Here is a 9,395-nt window from a genome sequence, read left to right as displayed (position 1 = left end):
TCGACACAAGATTCTCCACTGTTATTAAATTTCCATAAGCAGTCGTGATGAGAAGGCCTTCTGTGATTAATTATTTATGACAAAACTGAGTGCTCGCACAGTAAGATGATAAGTGTACCCCTACTTACCCGTACCAATGTGAGATATGACGTAATAGCACGACATAACCTCTGCTCATGTGGTTTCTGTCGCAGTGAAATACATAACTCTTGAACCAGGACACTTCTTATGTAACTATATACAGTAACGCTTCAAGAAAACAACAGATGAACTAACTGTAAAGCTTCTTGCACCACAAAGGGCGACTCAACACCACCTGCATGGTCTGATTCCAGCGAACACCCGCCATGATCTGTGGAGAACAAAGGGACATTAATCCTATTTGTAACTTTGTAGCAGGCTTTGGCGTCAGAGTGGTCTATTTTCCTAATATTCGTAATTTAGCTAATTGGATGAGCGACACCCGCGACTCACAAGTAAACTCACTCGCAGACCTTCAGGTAATCATTCTGTGATCGTTCTGTGTACTACAAATCGTATTTTTATGGAAGGGCTATTTTGTTTTCCCACCCCTCAGAGCGAGGAACGAGTTCATCCTGCTGTTGCCGAGAGGTTTCTTCCCAGGAAAACAGTGTCTTACTTTTCATATTTGATGGAAGTATTCCTACGCCAAGTTTCTAGAATATTGGAGTCGCCTCACTTTCCTTTGTCACTGGAATCTCTCTATCTCTCTCTCTACCGCAGGCGCGCCTCGCCACCTTTCGTGACAATGGTTGAACATCACTTCCGCTCGCCTACCTGAATTCTGATGCGCTACCGAGTTTACTCTTGAACCCAACGTTGGACTGGGATGTGAATTGTATCAAAAAATTGCAAAATCCACAAATCGTATGTGATCTCTCAGGCTTTTGTAACCACTATCGCATTTCCCATAGAGTCAGGGAAATGTTTCATTAATTCTTCTTTCGTAATACACTCCTGGAAATGGAAAAAAGAACACATTGACACCGGTGTGTCAGACCCACCATACTTGCTCCGGACACTGCGAGAGGGCTGTACAAGCAATGATCACACGCACGGCACAGCGGACACAAGGGAACCGCGGTGTTGGCCGTCGAATGGCGCTAGCTGCGCAGCATTTGTGCACCGCCGCCGTCAGTGTCAGCCAGTTTGCCGTGGCATACGGAGCTTCATCGCAGTCTTTAACACTGGTAGCATGCCGCGACAGCGTGGACGTGAACCGTATGTGCAGTTGACGGACTTTGAGCGAGGGCGTATAGTGGGCATGCGGGAGGCCGGGTGGACGTACCGCCGAATTGCTCAACACGTGGGGCGTGAGGTCTCCACAGTACATCGATGTTGTCGCCAGTGGTCGGCGGAAGGTGCACGTGCCCGTCGACCTGGGACCGGACCGCAGCGACGCACGGATGCAAGCCAAGACCGTAGGATCCTACGCAGTGCCGTAGGGGACCGCACCGCCACTTCCCAGCAAATTAGGGACACTGTTGCTCCTGGGGTATCGGCGAGGACCATTCGCAACCGTCTCCATGAAGCTGGGCTACGGTCCCGCACACCGTTAGGCCGTCTTCCGCTCACGCCCCAACATCGTGCAGCTCGCCTCCAGTGGTGTCGCGACAGGCGTGAATGGAGGGACGAATGGAGACGTGTCGTCTTCAGCGATGAGAGTCGCTTCTGCCTTGGTGCCAATGATGGTCGTATGCGTGTTTGGCGCCGTGCAGGTGAGCGCCACAATCAGGACTGCATACGACCGAGGCACACAGGGCCAACACCCGGCATCATGGTGTGGGGAGCGATCTCCTACACTGGCCGTACACCACGGGTGATCGTCGAGGGGACACTGAATAGTGCAAGGTACATCCAAACCGTCATCGAACCCATCGTTCTACCATTCCTAGACCGGCAAGGGAACTTGCTGTTCCAACAGGACAATGCACGTCCGCATGTATCCCGTGCCACCCAACGTGCTCTAGAAAGTGTAAGTCAACTACCCTGGCCAGCAAGATCTCCGGATCTGTCCCCCATTGAGCATGTTTGGGACTGGATGAAGCGTCGTCTCACGCGGTCTGCACGTCCAGCACGAACGCTGGTCCAACTGAGGCGCCAGGTGGAAATGGCATGGCAAGCCGTACCACAGGACTACATCCAGCATCTCTACGATCGTCTCCATGGGAGAATAGCAGCCTGCATTGCTGCGAAAGGTGTATATACACTGTACTAGTGCCGACATTGTGCATGCTCTGTTGCCTGTGTCTATGTGCCTGTGGTTCTGTCAGTGTGATCATGTGATGTATCTGACCCCAGGAATGTGTCAATAAAGTTTCCCCTTTCTGGGACAATGAATTCACGGTGTTCTTATTTCAATTTCCAGGAGTGTAATTTTTAATTAGCATTATTTGAAATATTTAAGTAAAAAGTTTTAATGAAAAGGAAGTAAAATGACTAAGAACATAAAGGCACAACAGAACAAAATAGTAATACAGTAGTTTGTTTTTGGCTATACGGGCACGAAAACAACAATATTAGCTCAAAAAAAAAAAATGGCTCTGAGCACTATGGGACTTAACATCTGAGGTCGTTAGTCCCCTAGAACTTAGAACTACTTAAACCTAACTAACCTAAGGACATCACACACATCCATGCCCGAGGCAGGATTCGAACCTGCGGCCGTAGCACTCACGCGGTTCCAGACTCTACCGCCTAGAACCGCTCGGCCACCCGGCCCGCTAATATTAGCTCATTACAATTACCATTCCTGTTCTGATTCCTGTCCTGTGGTTGCTGTTACTACTGTTGTTGCGACTGTTAATACTGTGTGTTGTGTAGAGTGCAGTACTGAAAATATACCATATTATTTTAAAAGTGCACCAATCACTTTACAGAAGTATGAGCGGCGCCAAATCGGCGTAATTTTCATCATCAAAAGCTTACTTTCAGAGACTTGAATTTATTTAAAGAGAGAGAAAGATAGATTCTTTACTGGTTAAAACTGAAGATTTGTGATATTTGTCGTTAAATGGGATTATCAAGCGAAAAGTAAAAGGTAAAATTAATTGCATTTTACTGTGAATATTCGATAAAGTTAACAGTATCGAGATCGACATTCAAGTGGTAGTATAAAATTTCAGTACTGCGGACTGTTAGTATCTTTGGTCTGACGTAAACTTTGCACATTTTTATAACTTGTTGGGATTAATGAATATTTATTGGCCTATGTAGAGAACGCCAACGGCCTTGCCGCAGTGGTAACACCGGTTCCCGTCAGATCACCGAAGTTAAGCGCTGTCGGGCTGGGCTAGCACTTATATGGGTGACCATCCGGTCTGCCGAGCGCTGTTGGCAAGCGGGGTACACTCAGCCCTCGTGAGGCAAACTGAGGAGCTACTTGATTGAGAAGTAGCGGCTTCAGTCTCGGAAACTGACATAGGGCCGGTAGAGCGGTGTGCTGAGCACATGCCCCTCCATATCCGCATCCAGTGACGCCTGTGGGCTGAGGATGACACGGCGGCCAGTCGGTACCTTTGGGCCTTCATGGCCAGTGCGGGAAGAGAGAGTTTATGTAAAGAACAAAACAGAAAGGTAAGGCAATAAACTTTGCTAATAATATAATTAAAAATCAGAATCAATAGTGAAGGCCAGATAATTACGTCGACGCAGGCTGTCCTGTGACGTGTGCAATAAACAGTTCATTAGTATCACACGCAGTGACTATAATATAAACTATTTAAATTAAAACGACCTGTATCTTCTTGAAGCGATGTGTTCCTTCTTAATCTGAGGTTTTATAAGTGACCAGAGTATAACAACTGAACTGAAGCTTCGAATAAAACAAAATAAGAGTTGGCATAGAGAATGAGATTTTCACGCTGCAGTGGAGTGTGCGCTGATACGAAACTTCCTGGCAGATTAAAACTGCGTGCCGGACCGAAATTCGAACTCGGGACCTTTGCCTTTCACGGCAAGTGCAAGGTAGAGCACTTGCCCGCAAAAGGCGAAGATCCCGAGTTCGAGTCTCGGTCCGGCACACAGTTTTAATCTGCCAGGAAGTTTCAAAAGTTAGTATGCCCCGGCAACACTACGTGCGATTTACGTCGAGATCTGCACACACGACGACGCCACAAAGAGAACCACATATTAAAATATCTACAGCCAAGGCTAGACCACGGCAGCCCAGCAGCAGCTTCTTTCTCGTCACGATCGATTAAGAGTGAGCTTTCGGATGTTTATCAGAGTTGTTCTTTCCATTTTTAGCGCAATATTTCGACGACCGACCGAGCTGTCTTCTCCAGGCATTGTGAGTTTTGCTGTTAGGTGCACTTGCTGCCTGGATTTGAAGCGCACAGTATGGTTGGAGTCCAGGTGGCGAGTACAAATAATAACAAAACTCGCAACATCTGGAGAAGACGGCTCAGTCGGTCGTCGAAACATTGTACTGAAAATGGAAACAAAAACTCGGATGAACACCCGCAAGCTCACTGTTAATTCATATATTTGTGATAATGTTTACAACAGGTTCTCTTTTCGTCAACTTAAGAGATTACGTAATGTCAGGTTCGGAAACGAGCGTGGACAGCGAAATAGCATATCAGTGCCACGTCTCAAATGTCTGCCTTTTTGTGTGACGCGTCCTGTTAAAGATAGGCAATAATGAACGTTTGACAGTGGTTTTGACACTCGGTTCTATTGGACTACCTTGACCAATTTAAGGTGTGCTCCGTTGGTAGTGAAACATGTCGTAGCTCGCAAGAGCTAATTCTTGAATACCACTAAAGCATTTTAGAGTCCTTAATTCCATCTTTATTGCAACATTTCTACTACTTCTGCCTCCAAATGACAAAGTACCGTACCAGTTTCCTAAATAAGTTAATGTTTCAGGATATTAAGAGATACTAACACTTTCTCTACCAAAAGGAACATTTGAACTCAAAGCGTGCAGGCAATAAATACGATCACAGCAAAATTTAAATAAAATGTCATCTTGTCACTGTCGAAGTACACTACTGGCCATTAAGATTTCTACACCACGAAGATGACATGATACAGACGCGAAATTTAACCGACAGGAAGAAGATGCTGTGATATACAAATGATTAGCTTTTCAGACCATTCACACAAGGTTGGCGCCGTTGGCGACACCTACAACGTGCTGACATGAGGAGAGTTTCCAACCGATTTCTCATACACAAACAGCAGTTGACCAGCGTTGCCTGGTGAAACGTTGTTGTGATGCCTCGTGTAAGGAGGAGAAATGCGTACCATCACGTTTCCGACTTTGATACAAGTCGGATTGTAGCCTATCGAGATTACGGTTTATCGTATCGCGACATTGCTGCTCGCATTGGTCGAGATCCAATGACTGTTAGCAGAATATGGAATCGGTGGGTTCAGGAGGGTAATACGGAACGCCGTGCTGGATCCCAATGGCCTCGTATCACTAGCAGTCGAGACGACAGGCATCTTATCTGCACGGCTGTAACGAAGCGTGCAGCCACGTCTCGATCCCTGAGTCAACAGACGGGGACGTTTGCAAGACAACAACCATCTGCACGAACAGTTCGACGACGTTTGCAGCAGCGTGGACTATCAGCTCCGAGTCCGTGGCTGCGGTTACCCTTGACGCTGCATCACAGACAGGAGAGCCTGCGATGGTGTACTCAACTACGAACCTGGGTGCACGAATGGCAAAACGTCATTTTTTCGGATGAATCCAGGTTCTGTTTACAGCATCATGATGGTCGCATCCGTGGCTGGCGACATCGCGGTGAACGCACATTGGAAGCGTGTATTCGTCATCGCCATACTGGCGTATCACCCGGTGTGATGGTATGGGGTGCCATTGTTTACACGTCTCGGTCACCTCTTGTTCGAATTGACAGCACTTTGAACAGTGGGCGTTACATTTCAGAATGTGTTACAACCTGTGGCTCTACCCTTCATTCGATCCCTGCGAAACCATACACTTCAGCATTATAATGCACGACCGCACGTTGCAGGTCCTGTAGGGGCCTTTCTGGATGCAGAAAATGTGCGACTGCTGCCCTGGCCACCACATTCTCTGGATCTCTCACCAATTGAAAACGTCTGATCAATGGTGGCAGAGCAATTGGCTCGTCACAATACGCCAGTCACTACTCTTGACGAACTGTGGTATCGTGTTGAAGCTGCATGGGCAGCTGTACCTGTACACGCCATCCTAGCTCTGTTTGACTCAATGCCCAGGCGTATCAAGGCCGTTATTACGGCCAGCGGTGGTTGTTCTGGGTACTGATTTCTCAGGATCCATGCACCCAAATTGCCTGAAAATGTAATCACATGTCAGTTCTAGTATATTTTTCCAATGAATACCCGTTCATCATCTGCATTTCCTCTTGGTGTAGCAGTTTTAATGGCCAGTAGTGTAGCAGCAGTGGTGATCAGACGAAGTATCATTCAGATAACTGATCTGTTTCGCCCCAAAGTAGTGCGACACAGAACGCGTACTGGGAGTAGCAGGATTCGAGTCTCTCTTCGGCCAGCTTGATTTAAGCTTCCTCGTTGAATGACAGTTAGTTTCACGCGTACCACACAAAAAAGTTTTCCATTCTCTGTCTCTGGCTTTGTCCTGTCGAACTGCTGTTCTGTCAGTGGTCTGCACATTGGACTTGCATCCTGATTTTTCTAAAGAAAATGCCGGGATGGTTTCTTTGGAAAAGGCACAGACGATTCCACCCCATCCTCCCCCAATTCGAGCTTGTGTTGCATCTCTAATGACTTCATATTGACAGGACGCTAAACTCTGATATTCCTTCCTTACGTCTGTTAGGTTTCTAATGACACGGACGTAGACGGGAACATTCATTGGATCCTGCTCCTCGTTTGAAACTAAACCCGGATTCGTCGTTTACCACAGGCGACGCCCGGTAAAGAAAATATAAAGCGTTGCCTGGGTGTACGGCACGCTGCGACATTAAATCACCGCACGCTGCGGCCGTCCGCGCAGATGGTGAACGCGTTGCGCGACGAGGGAGGCCGGCCCGCGGCCCTGGGACGCCGGCGAGGAGTGTCTGGTTTGGTGACGGAGAGCCGGCCGGCCCCCGGCGGCGTAACGGCCCGGCGTTACCGCGCGTAAATCGCCGGCGACGCGCCGCTACAAGCAATTACCGCCGCTTACCGAACAGCCAGCGGCTCCCCGCTGCGGCTGGTCCCGCCCTCCACATCACGAACAGTTACCGCGCGCGGCATCAGCCCAACATGCGATCAGTCCGACACAAGGCTTCGGTACGCACGAACTCGATAACGCTGGCTCTACTACAGTTAGCAGTCGGCACTGCAGATTCCTGACCCTCTGGTCCGGGGTTGAATTCCTGCTGGCAGTCTCATATTTTTGAAGGGTGGAATCATTTGGAATTGGTTCATTCCAGCTTTGGAAACGGTGAACTAAATACACCGAGGTGATAAAAATCATTGGGTACATCCTAATTTCGTATCGGAGTTCCTTTTGTTCTTCGTAGTGCAGCAATTCAACGGGCCAAGGACTCGACAAGCCACCCTGCAGAAATATTGAGCCATAGCCGTTCATAATTGCGCAAGTGTTGGCAGTGTAGGATTTTGTACATGAACTGACCTCTCAATCATCTTTTATTTAGCTGGCAGTAGTGGCGCTCGCTGTATTGCAGTAGTTCGAGTAACGAAGATTTTTGGTGAGGTAAGTGATTTGTGAAAGGTATAGGTTAATGTTAGTCAGGGCCATTCTTTTATGGGTAAACGTTCGTGTTGGGCGATCTGGGTTCTCAAATCATTCGCTCAAATTGTCCAGAATGTTCTTCAGACCAATCGCGAACAATTGTGGCCGCTGACATGGTGCGTAGTCATTCACAGAAGCTCCATCGTTCTTTGGTAATATGAAGTCCATGAATGGCTGAAAATGGTCTCCAATTAGACGAACATAATTATTTCAAGTCAATTATCGGTTCTGTTGGATCAGAACCAGTCCAAACCATGTAAACACAGCCCGTACCACTATGGAGCCACCACCAGCTTGCACAGTGCTTTGATATCAACTTGGGTCCATGTTCGTGAGGTCTACTCCACACTCGAAACCTACCATCAGCTTGAAACGTCCCTTTAGAACAATTATACATGACTGTGTTTAAACTGACACACAGTATTTTTAGCGCAACGCAATCTGACTTTCAATAATCCCTACAAAAGAATGGCCCTGACTAACATTAACCTATACCTTTCACAAATCACTTACCTCACCAAAAATCTTCGTTACTCGAACTACTGCAATACAGCGAGCGCCACTACTGCCAGCTAAATAAAAGATTCAAACTACGGAAGGCACTAACTACTGATAGGCATAGTTAGCAAATGAAAGATTTTAATAGAGAACAAACAATGTATTTACCTTAATAGTGTTGAAAAATCATAATATACATAGCAGTTCATGACATCCAGTCTTACAAATTTCTAAACTCCGCCATTTCTCTCCCCACATCCACCACTGCTGGCGGCTCACCCCCAACTGCGCAACGCTACACGCTGTTAACATCCATCTGCCCAACACTACAATGGCGACAACAATGCAAACTAGCCACAGACTGCACACAGCACAGCCAGTGATTTTCATACAGAGCGCTACGTGGCGTTACCAATAAGAAAACAGAAACAGCCTACTTACAAGCTCTTCTATCTATCTATATGCGAATCCCGCTCCAGCTACTGCCGGGTCTGGGTGCTGACGAGTCCTCTCGATTTGGCTCGGTCCTCCCACCACTTTTCTTCCTCCACTTGCTGCCAGGTCACACCTCTCCTTTCTACAGATATTCTCACTCCCATTTTCCACCGTGTTGATGGGCGCCCTCTAGGACTTTTCCCATCCATCTTTAGTTCTTCAATAATTTGGGGGAGTCTCTGCCCATGCATCCTCTTAACATGCCCATACCATCTTAATCTCTTTCTTTCAATTTCTTCTCTCATACTTTCTTGTTTAAGGTCCTTTCTAATCTCTACATTCCTTACTCTGTCCATTCTTGTTTTTCCCTTAACTGCTCTGAGAAATTTCATTTCCCCTGCTTACAGTCTGCTCCAGTCCCTTTCTGTCATTGTCCATGTTTCTCCACCATAGGTGACAATAGGGATGTAATAATTCTTATACATAAGGAGTTTTGCTCTTTCTGAAACTTCATTATTCCAAATCAGGTGTTTTATTGTTTGGTAGAAATTGCCTCCCTTCTGTAACCTCCTATTAATTTCGTTAGTTATTCTTCCATCCCTAGATATTTCACTCCCTAAATAAGTGAAACTTTCTACCACTTTGAGGGGTTCTACATTCAAGGTAATATTTCCGTTGGTCCCTTTGTCTCTTCCAAATACCATTACTTCACTCTTATCTT

At 46.9% G+C, this 9,395-nt stretch overlaps 1 pseudogene; it reads left to right on the top strand.

Annotated features, from left to right (window-relative positions):
- The first annotated feature begins 3,242 nt into the window (after positions 1 to 3,242).
- LOC126195843 (5S ribosomal RNA) lies at positions 3,243 to 3,360 on the top strand (annotated as a pseudogene).
- Positions 3,361 to 9,395: the final 6,035 nt, after the last annotated feature.

This window comes from Schistocerca nitens, chromosome 7 (genome assembly GCF_023898315.1).
Source record: "Schistocerca nitens isolate TAMUIC-IGC-003100 chromosome 7, iqSchNite1.1, whole genome shotgun sequence".
NCBI lineage: Eukaryota > Metazoa > Arthropoda > Insecta > Orthoptera > Acrididae > Schistocerca > Schistocerca nitens.
The sequence above is the reverse complement of the archived record's forward strand: the minus strand, read 5'-3'. Positions and strand labels throughout refer to the sequence as shown.